Source organism: Pungitius pungitius, chromosome 10 (assembly GCF_949316345.1).
Source record: "Pungitius pungitius chromosome 10, fPunPun2.1, whole genome shotgun sequence".
Classification (NCBI taxonomy): Eukaryota; Metazoa; Chordata; class Actinopteri; order Perciformes; family Gasterosteidae; genus Pungitius; species Pungitius pungitius.
Window position 1 is genome coordinate 11,533,856 of NC_084909.1, and position 10,915 is coordinate 11,544,770.

A 10,915-nucleotide genomic window follows, 5' to 3' on the forward strand; every position below is an offset into this window, starting at 1 on the left:
GATTGCACTTTGTTTTAATAAATGGGAGTCATTCAGCTCTTGATTGAATAAAGGTTAAGATGTTTAAGGTTATTTCCTCTCATCGGGTTTTTAAAACCTAGTAACTCTGTGATGCCAATCAAGAGACAACAAGTAATGACCAAAACATGGCTTTTTCAAAAATGTATGAAAGACAAATCAATGAATTTTACTATCAAAGCAGTGATACATACATTCAAAAATAGATGTTCTGATCCCATTAGTTCCTTGCCAATACCGATTATAATACAGAAATATGTATATATGCATATTGTAGTATTATCTTCTCCAGGTATGTCCTCAACAAGTCCAATTAAAACATGTTCACAGATAATCTTGTGTAGCCTGGGTACACGGACTTGCATAATTGCATAATGACAACATTTTAAAGAGAGAAATATTTAGAACACAACCCTTCAACCTATAGTTGAAGTTCACCTTTAGAACCAATTTAATTGAATCGAAGGACAGTCACTAAATAAAACGGATTTTTGCTTAGAATGTACCAATATGAATTGATGTTATGAAATATGTTTAAGAGGCTTGGTGAGTAAAAATAGAAACATGTGTATTTGCTTGACCCTTGCTGTGCTCAGAGTGCAGGGCTCCCCGCCGCAGACCTTCTAAATATCCCTTTGATTCTCTTGACGATTTTCCTCTGCAGAAGGTTTTTCACATGTAGCATCAATTTTGCCGTTTGTAGGCCATTGCGAAATTTATGTTTTTTATTTGTTACCTATATCAAGTGCTATTTTATCCACCCACTAAGAAACAATTAAAATATATACATTTAAAAATAAAAATGTATCAACCCAAGTAGGTGTTTTTTATGTTTTGGTGGAATTTTTCATTACAATAATACATAAATAGTGAGGTAAAAGTCATAGTAAAAAGGTAATAATTAAGTAGCATCATGTAACTAGTCTTAATCATGTAATAGATTATATTGAATATGGGTATATTCGTGATATTACACTGCATTACAAAGAGGGGGCCAAAATGGCCCAAAAATAAAGGAACACGAACATTTAAAAATGAAAAGAAAAGTTATATTTTAGCAATAATCTAATTTGCTAACATCAAAAGCTTCTTTCAATGCAATATTTGGATCTGTTCCACATAATGCTTATCTATGCTACCCGATTCATTTATTTTCACATTACCCTTAACTAAACATATTGTGACGATGCCTTAAACTTAATTTAATAATATATATTAAATTAAACATGGAATATATGAATTATATTCCATGTCTCAAAAACACAAATAGACACATATTGACTATTTGTAAAATGTATTTTTAATATAATTTAGAGGCCCCATTGCTTTCAATGGACCAGCTGCACTGGTTATTTATTATTATTATGATCAATGTGCTTATTTGAAGTGATACTGTCTATTCTGCACCAAAAAGGTAGCACATAAAGAATCTAGCAGTTGCTTTAATGCCAGTGAGTTGAATCTTATCAAAGAACGTCAAAAATCCTGTCTGAGGAATTCCTCTTAAGCTTCTCAATTATCCTTTATTATAACACAACTATTGACTGCCTCGCTTGCTCCCCATTACTCAATCTTTTGTGTCTTTTTCATCTTCCTCTCATGTCAGTCTCCTTCTGCTCCTTTTAGAGCACACTGCTGTGTGTGATTGTGAATATTCCCCAAAGGACACAGTGGGTAAAGCCTTCTGGATGTGTTCCTATTTCTTCTGCTTGCCATATTGAGCCACCAGTTAAGCCCGTCCAGATCAGTGCGTCAACAGGAGAAATCAAATCAGATAAGCTGCTGTGCGTGGACGCTTACCCCTCAAGGCCGAGCGTTGTCCATATCAACGCTCTTTCAGACCAAAAGGATGAAACTTTAGCACTTATCCAGTGCTTATCATACAATGTCTGCAGCGTTACCATCATTGTTTTCCATCAGGGAGAATGAGAGGTCCCAAGGCCAGGCTATTGTTGTGTGATGGGTGGTCAGCAGAAGGCAGAGGTTGTGTTACAGTCTCATGTTTAGATCACCTGGGAAACCCCCAATAGTCGTGTCATTGTAAACTCAACATCATTTAAAAAAAAAAAATGTAACCCGAATAGATCTAACAATCATACAGTTGGCAATCAATGAGAAATAGATACACATATTTCTCCCAAGAATACAGCATAAGCAGACACTCAGAAAACAAGGAAAATGGGATCAATTGCCTGAAACCATTGATATTTTAATTACAAGGCTCAAATATCCACTGTTGGTGGAACCAATATTCAATAAACTGAACAATACAGTAAAGATGTGAAATAGAACAAGAAATAGGACGGCATGCTGTCATGTTTGACGCAGACAGACAAACTTTTAACGCTAAGATTCCCACGTCCAATTAAGAATTAAAAATGAACCAAACATGTCCAAGGACTTTGGGAGGAAGTCTAAAGGAACCTGGATAATATAATGATACAATGATGATATAATATCTGCTCTGATGCATAGGAGACATCCAAACACCCACACAGAGGGGCCGGCTATCAGGCTCGACCCCAGAGTTATCTCGCTATGAGGCTACAGTGCTAATCACCACACCGCGTGCTAAGCTATAACGACCAAATTACGTGCCTCATAAAAACACAAAATGAGTAAACAGTCAGGATGAGTTTAATATCAAGAATTCCACGACAACCGAGTCCTCTAATAAACAGATAAGACTCATTAATTAATTCATTCATTAAATTAACAACTACATGTTATGGACTTCTAATGATATTGCCTATAAGGTAAATAGATTGGAGAGGATTCATTGTCAACAAGTAATGACTGGAAACAATGGACATAAAGCAGTTTAATACGGTTCCTTTGGTGATTGTTGACTTGCATGACCTCTTGTTAACGTCACTTCCTGTTTTACTTTTTTCATTCACCAATGACCTTCTGTTACTTTTGACTTCTTGTCTAGTTTCCCATCAGTTTTGTGCCTTACTTGTGTTCGATCTTCAGACCTCTCCTGCATTTAAAGCCCAGCTGTTCACTGTGTCACTGATGTTTGCCTTTGTTTGCAGGTCGCAGTACTTTAATTGCTAAAGTAGCTGGACTTAGTTTTTCATCATATTTTCATTAAAATGTTACCTAATAAAGATTGGTTCCCCAAAATGTATTGTCATCTTTTTACAACCGAGTCATCCATGTTTAACCAGTAAAGAAAAACACAAATTGGTCAAACTGGTAAGAGTTGCGAAACAGACACTTCCTTAATCCTTACTGGGGGACTCATCCTTGCTGCTTTTTTGTTTAGTCTGCCACGGACTCTGCTTCCAGTCAGAGGCCCTGAGGAGTCAGTCAGCAATTAGCGCAGATATATTTGATTACCTGAGTAATCATCCTTACTATCAAAGCAGCCCCTGGCCATCCACACCTCTCGGGGCCAATAGGAAAGAGGAGGGATGAGGTTAATTGAAGGTTGATGATAGCATTTATACATATTCATTTTTAATCAAACAAGATACCATGACAGAGTTAATTTATCAGGCATGGTCATGAAGCATAATGAGTCACTCATTTATGCAATGACAAGGTTTTAGACTCTTTGATGAAGTTGCATTTAGAGCTGCAATGTCTTTTGTGTAACTGAGTTTGGATCATTTTTACCAGGTACTGTATTGAAAAATGTAAGAGTCTTTCCAGATGTTCTCTGTTTGGATAAATGCATTCCTGAGCGCTTGCTTGATTATAGTAGAGCATTTGTTGCTCTGTACTGAATTAACTTCTGATTTCCCTCTGGTGGAAATGGTCCCACTCTTTAATTAACATGTTAGAATGCTGCTCTGTCGTTGCCGTTTAGCAGCACACAGAGAAGATCCTCAACACAGCAGCAGGAATGCACTTTCTCATTTCCTTCTCTTCGTTTCATTCCCTATTTCAGACTATCAGTCATTATGAAGATATTCAGTACAGGTGACATCAGTAATTACAAAGAATTCCCTTCTAAATTTCCATTTCAGAATTCCCATAATTAATCATATGTCAATTTAACTGCCTGGTTTTTGCTACATCAAATTATCTAGATGAAGAGTCAAAGTTGAATTTATCATCTTTCAACATTGAAGTTTGGCTTATTAAATAAGAAGCCGGACCTTGCCCTAAGTGATCTAACACTGAAAGAGGAAATTAAATAACAAATGAATCTTCTCAGCCCAATATTGTTTGAGCTATGAAGACTCTAAGCAAAGTTGATTAGCCCTCTTCCACATAAAAGGAAATATTTGCCATCCCCAGTATCCTTAAAACATGATCCATTTTATCTGATATTTTGAAAAAAGGGACAAAGCCAGAACGTGAAAGCACAACCCGCCTAAATACAGAGAGGATTCAACAAGGCTCGGGCAGCTGTCTATGGAGCAAGTCTAAATGTCGTCTGATATCCGGGTAAGGGTTTTATCCACTTCAATGCATTGAAAGCATGTCATAATGGAGAAAAACATCCTCACCGACATCATGTGCAACAAACACAACACTTTGTCAAAAATAGTTTGGGTATTTGGTACTGCAGAAACAGTTTTTTTCCACCAGCATTTGGTCTCCTAAACCAAGTCCGTGTCCTCCATTGACCCAAATATTTCATCCCCGGAACATTTGCACAGTTTCTCTCAGCATGAAAAACATATGGACATACATACGTGTTTAAATGTACTCATCTGTTTATATTGTTAATTCTTGCTTATATATTTATATCTTATTACATTCTTATATTTTATTCTTATATTACACCAAGTCAAATTCCTCTATGTGCAACATATGTGACAATAAATGGCTCCTGGTTCTGATTCTGAAAGAAAATTACCATGACCACAACAACGGCACAACAAAGGGGAAAAGCAAGACTATATGTAACAAGGCATACCCATGTGTATTGTGTTGTCTTAATGGCGGCAGACATTATAAAGCCCACTAAGGACACTTGGAAACTCACCAAGTTCATGTGAACAAGCATCTTCGGTTAATTAACCTTTCTACTTAATTGATTAATTTGTATTTATGAATGAATGTGGATTGATGTTTCTATATCATCAAAGTGGGGCCTGACAGAAAAGGTTTGAGAACCACTGACTTCATCCAAGAGTGAGCTTGATCTCTGATTCCAATCACACCTCATGATAGAGTCCCTTTGATTTTTTTAATAGAAGTTGTCAAATTCCTCCAACGGACTCATTTTGCAAATGTCTTTGGAGTATTTCTATATTCTAGGCAGGAAATGGAATGGCTCCGTAATGGATTTCAAAGTAGTAGTTTGGAAAACAAGAGAGCTGGGTGTGCTCTTAGGTAGGCTTTTAGCCATGGGGAAGTAATCTCTACAATGAGCTCCATCGGGTCTATGGGATTGCTGTACGTTGCATTAAAACTCACTCTTGTCTCTATTTACACGTCTCTCTGAAGCTCTGAAGCTTTTCCATCTTGTCTTTTAATGTGACAAAGGAAAGAGGAGACAAAAGTAACACTAAACAATGGCCCCTTTTTTCCCTCTTACAGCCATGAAGTCCTTTTTTGGTTGGTCTAATATTAGCCCCAACGTCTTCTAATTAGGTTCTATCTTTTTACAATGTAAATTGTCTTACTTTTAGTCGTACCATTTCTTAACCTAAAATTGGGCCACATACTGGTACGGTGCTGTTTGAAATGTAAAGAAACTCTCCAGATCAGACCAACTCCACCAACACTGTTGTCACGAGCAGAAGTGCTCCAGAATCCAATCGAAATGAAATACATTTTAATTCACCTCTCAGCTGCATAATAATTTTCTATACTCGTCTCCCAGTGACACAAGCAGCCAATCTCCTCTCTCACTATGTATTACAGTTAGTTGCTAAGTTACTAAAATTGACTGATGAAATGTGCAATTGAAACCAACTCGGCTGAAACAAAGGCTCCTCAAAATGCTTTTGTGTTTCTATTGTATTATTTATTCTTTATCTGTTAAATGCTGGCTGCTGTGTTGCAGGGATTTGAATCATTGTGTATGTATTTCTTACCGTGCTCATAAGCACGTCTATGATGCCTTCATCTGCCCGAACCCTGTGAATCCTTGCCTGCCTGTGTCTCATATATACCTCAACTGACCCGTCGTTGAAACTCTAGTACTCCATCTCCACTCGACTATTCCTTTAAAACTCAAACATCTTGCATCTTGCTTAGACACACACTAAAGTGAATGCACAAATACTAAAGTTCATGGATCCACTTTTGCTGCTTTTTCATGGAATTAATATGAAGTTCCGATTTGGTGTCATTATTATACTAATATACCATAATTTATAACATTTCATATATTTGATCATCATCTTGTATTTGTTTCTGACCTGTCTCTTCACAGTGGACTTGCACAGTAGCAATTTTGTTTGCTGTTTGGAATTATTAACTTCTTAACTACTTCAAAAAAGTTAGTCCAGGGAACACAGACAGTGGTGACTAAAAGCATTTAGTTTATTGTGTCACTTCAGGTTCACCTCTTTATAGGGTGGCAAAAGTGCAATCCCCATTCAATTCACACTTGACAATATGTCCGTGGTGCAAGCAAGGTCAGGGTGTGAGGACTTCTGTCAGTCCGAGAGTTACATCATTGCTTAACACCTGAACAATGGACAGTGCAATGTTACCTGTTCCTCAGTGACTAGAAAGCATCATTTTTAGACAAGACTGCTGCGTGCACTTGTTTAGAAATGTAACTTATCATTGTTGTTTTTTTGCACATTGTGTTGATTATTGCTGAATGTTTTGAAAAAGTGTTTTACAGCTTGATGCGTGTGTTGGTTAGAAGTTGTATTTTTCACATATAAAGCTGGATGCAGCAGACAAACTATTTATGAAACCAAAGAAAATAGAATACACTAGTTCTCTTTTAAGAACATGAAATTAGCAAAACCGTTTTTTTTATCTCTGAATTATTCTCCAATAAGTTCCAATAAAATTCCACAAAACGTTTCATTTCATTCAAATACAGACGCTATGTAATTGAAATAAGATAATCATTATTGCAACCTAATACATATGATTCATTCATCTCAATTTGAAAACTGACAATTTATACAAATAGCCTTTATATACACGTTACATTACATACAGTATATATATATAAATATATTTACTGTATGTAATGTAACATGTTTGTATGACCTGATCAAAATAATATGTGATTGTCGTCAAATGCGTAAACTCATCTCCCCTGCACACTGCTTTCTGCTTTCCTTGTACTTTGCATCTTGTAACATAAACATATATATTGTGATAAATCATGATTCATATTACTGTCATCATAAACCAACATCTTACTGCTCTCCCTGCCCACAGAAGCCTCTGTGGATGGTGGTTCGACCTGATGGTGGTTGTCCCTGCAGTGGTCCTGCTGTACACCTGTTCTGCTACTTGCAATTACTTGTATCATTTCTGTTAGAGAAATTGAATGCATTGTACATCTTTTACATTGTTGATTCTGTACACATGACATCCATTGCAGTCTGTCCATCCCGGGAGAGGGATCCCTCCTCTGACGTTCTCCCTAAGGTTTCTTCCCTTTTTTCCTATTTTTTCCTATTTTGGGGAGTTTTTCCTGTGCCGATGTGTGGGTTTCGGGACAGAGGATGTTGCATGTGTACAGACTGTAAAGCCCTCTGAGGCAAATTTGTAATTTGCGATTTTGGGCTATACAAAATAAAATAAAATGGATTGAATTGAATTGAATATTTTGTGTGGCCTTGTGCATTGACAGAAACACACCTCCAACCCCCCAAAAGGCTCAGGACTGCACGTAGGTGATGACTGGAGGATGTGAAGCAGGAGGTAATCTCCAACGTTGATAATTGCTCACGGATATTTCCTCTCTCTAGATCAATTATCGCATCAGGAACTAACCAAGGCATTTTTGATGTTTTTTTTCAAATATGTCTTTTACTTTAGAAAATCGGCTCCTATATAGAAAGCCTGCTTTAAAAGAAAAAGTGGTGTCTGAGTGTCTGGAGGACAGACGCACACAAGACAACTGTGATTCTATTCTTTTGGAATTGAAAGGATTTCTGTCATTACTGACAGGCGATAAAATCCTTATTGATTTCTGGACTTTTAAATAGTTTTGTTCTCATTGAGTAACCCTTTAATGCTAATGCCGTTATCCATTACATCTTGTTTTGGAGGTCGAGCTAAACGAGCACATCTCTGCTGAGTTCTCATGCGTGCTGTCTTTCATTACTGCACGTGATGGAATGCTCTTATAGCAGTGTTGTCTTTTAAGGTGTGGAGTGGTTATTTTAGGGTGGTAAAGGATGACGATTTGTTTAGAATGTACAGTGTGTGTTGAGAGGCAATACATGAGGTATCTGAAGAGTAACTATGAGCCAACATTATTTGTTTTAATTCCATTAAGACCACTCCAAGTGAAACTACTAAGTAAGCAAGAGAATGAGTTAGCGGCGCTGCGTGTGCACTTTACCTTCTCGAGTTTCAGGCATGGCCTTAAAGGCTTTAAGTGCTCACAGGAGCTGAAACAGAGAGATAAAGTTGTTGCTTCTGTTTCCACTTAAACGGTCAGTGAAGAAGATTCTAATTCATGAAAAGAACCCAAAGCAAAAGGGGACAGCGGGAGGGGGGGGATTAAGAAAAAACTGGGAGAGGTATAATTGGACTTTATTTACGTAACATTACAGAAAGACCAAGGACAGCAGGCTGTTTTGTCATTTAGCAGCTGGGCTAAAATCTTAAAGATCACACTTATACTTATAAATATGGATTTTTCTCTGACACACTCACACACACACACTTTCCATATTTAACATACACAAAATGTGATCCAGATGATCCTCATGCTGACGGATAGCACATCCCTCCTCTGCTAGGTCAGGAACAATGAATAGGGTTTGCAGTGACAATCATAATAGCAATGAATCTACCCCGTCATGAGGGAGGTAGACCTGTTGAAGATCTTCTGTGAGCATACAACAGAAATGAAAAGTCCACGTAAGGCCTTATAGCATCATAGCAGCAAGAACATACTCGTTAGGATAAAAGCGTGGACAGCAGCCAAGAAAAGCCCATTGACTCTTTTTCACAGAGTGTTTTTTTCTCCAAGGTCAATACAGTCACCCAAAGCTCTGCACCATGTATTTACCATGGGTGGGGGAACATGGCGGCCAAAGGCTTTCATCTCCAACTCCCATTTTGCCTTAGTCAAAATTGAATCACATATACACACAGTAAATTCCCAAGGGACATGTTCCCTTTTACATACATGCACAAACAGACATACACATATTGTACACTCAAAACACACTTAAGGCAACGGTGGCCTGGCAACTGTGACCATTGGAGTAAATCTAAATGTGCCCCTGCAACCCTTCAACCCATCCACCAGCCTGCGGCCGGAACAAGCTGCTTAGAAACACAGAGCAACACTACAGTTCCCAGAAACACAAGATTAGCTCCGTCCCGGACAGAACATCAACACATACAAGCAAATACGTCATATTCATATTTCATATAGTTAACACTTGATTTCAGTACAATTCAGAATACAATAGTTATCTTAATAATGATACACAGGAGCAGGTATGGATACAGTTTATATGTGCATGTTATTGAAGAAGGCGTGTATCTTTGCATACTGTATGGTCACTGACATCCACAGGAAGATTGCAGCAATAATGCAAAATTCACCTCAAAGACGGTAAACATCAACACTAATGAAACAATACCCAGACGACACATTTTCAATCCTCTTTATTACGATACACTTTATTATTTCTATACTCACTCTGCTTGGATCATATTGATACGTTGGCTATAATGACCGATATATCTTCACTATGATACAACACTGAAGACTATATTTGACCATAACACAGCCAATCCACTGCATTTGTGCAGGAGATCAGTCACAGACTCTACAACAGTGATTTGTCATCCTTCTATAATTGGCTACATTGTGGAGTTTTCAGGTGCTCTCAAGAGACAATACAGCCTAGTTGGGCCAGAAATTAGCTCCATATTTAATAAGTAAATATGTACAAGTAATTAAAAGACCATGGTTGGATTACTAGTCAAATCTGTAAACGACTCTAGCTCCAGACCTCTAGGGTCCCATAAGTGTGGAGTGGCTTTTAAAACTTGATTAATTTAGATTTCTTGAGTCCATTTGTACCTGAAAGGTACAGCATCAACAAAGGTAGGAAATTAAACTACTATTATTATGTAACATTGTAGCCATCTTGTAGACATTTACATTAATTGTGGTTTTATTTCAGGATATAATGTACTCACATCATCAATCGCATGAAATAGTTTTTTTTAACAAATTGCCATTTTACTTTAGGATTGATTCTTGCCTGCTGCAAGTAGTAATAATAATTATTATTAGTATAAATATTATTATATATATAATAATAAATAATAATTGGACCTTTGTGACACATTACATAACAATTGGGGGTCATTTGGGGCCCACAGGGAATGTTTTTGCACTGAGACTTTGAGAAGAAGAAGAAAAGCTCGGATAATTTCACCAAAACAACGTGTATTCAACGTGTATTCATCCAATCATGACAATGTCCACTAGCGCACATTGTATTAAACAAAACCATTTCCCCCCATAAGCTAAATTTAAAAGTAATTTTACCCAAACGAAGAAGTTTGCTACACTGGAAATAAAACCTAAACAACCGATAAACATTGCATTGTTGTCAATATTTTTGAGAACATTGGTTGGAAATACCACACGACGGGTTAATCTAACCGTATACAGTAAAAGGGACAGTGTAAGATTAAAACTAATATGTTTCTTTACTTTAACAGGCATTAGTAATTAGTAATCATCTACTTTCTCTGGCATTACAACCTGAAATGTATATTAATCATTGTAATAGTAACTGTTAAAGTTCAGGTA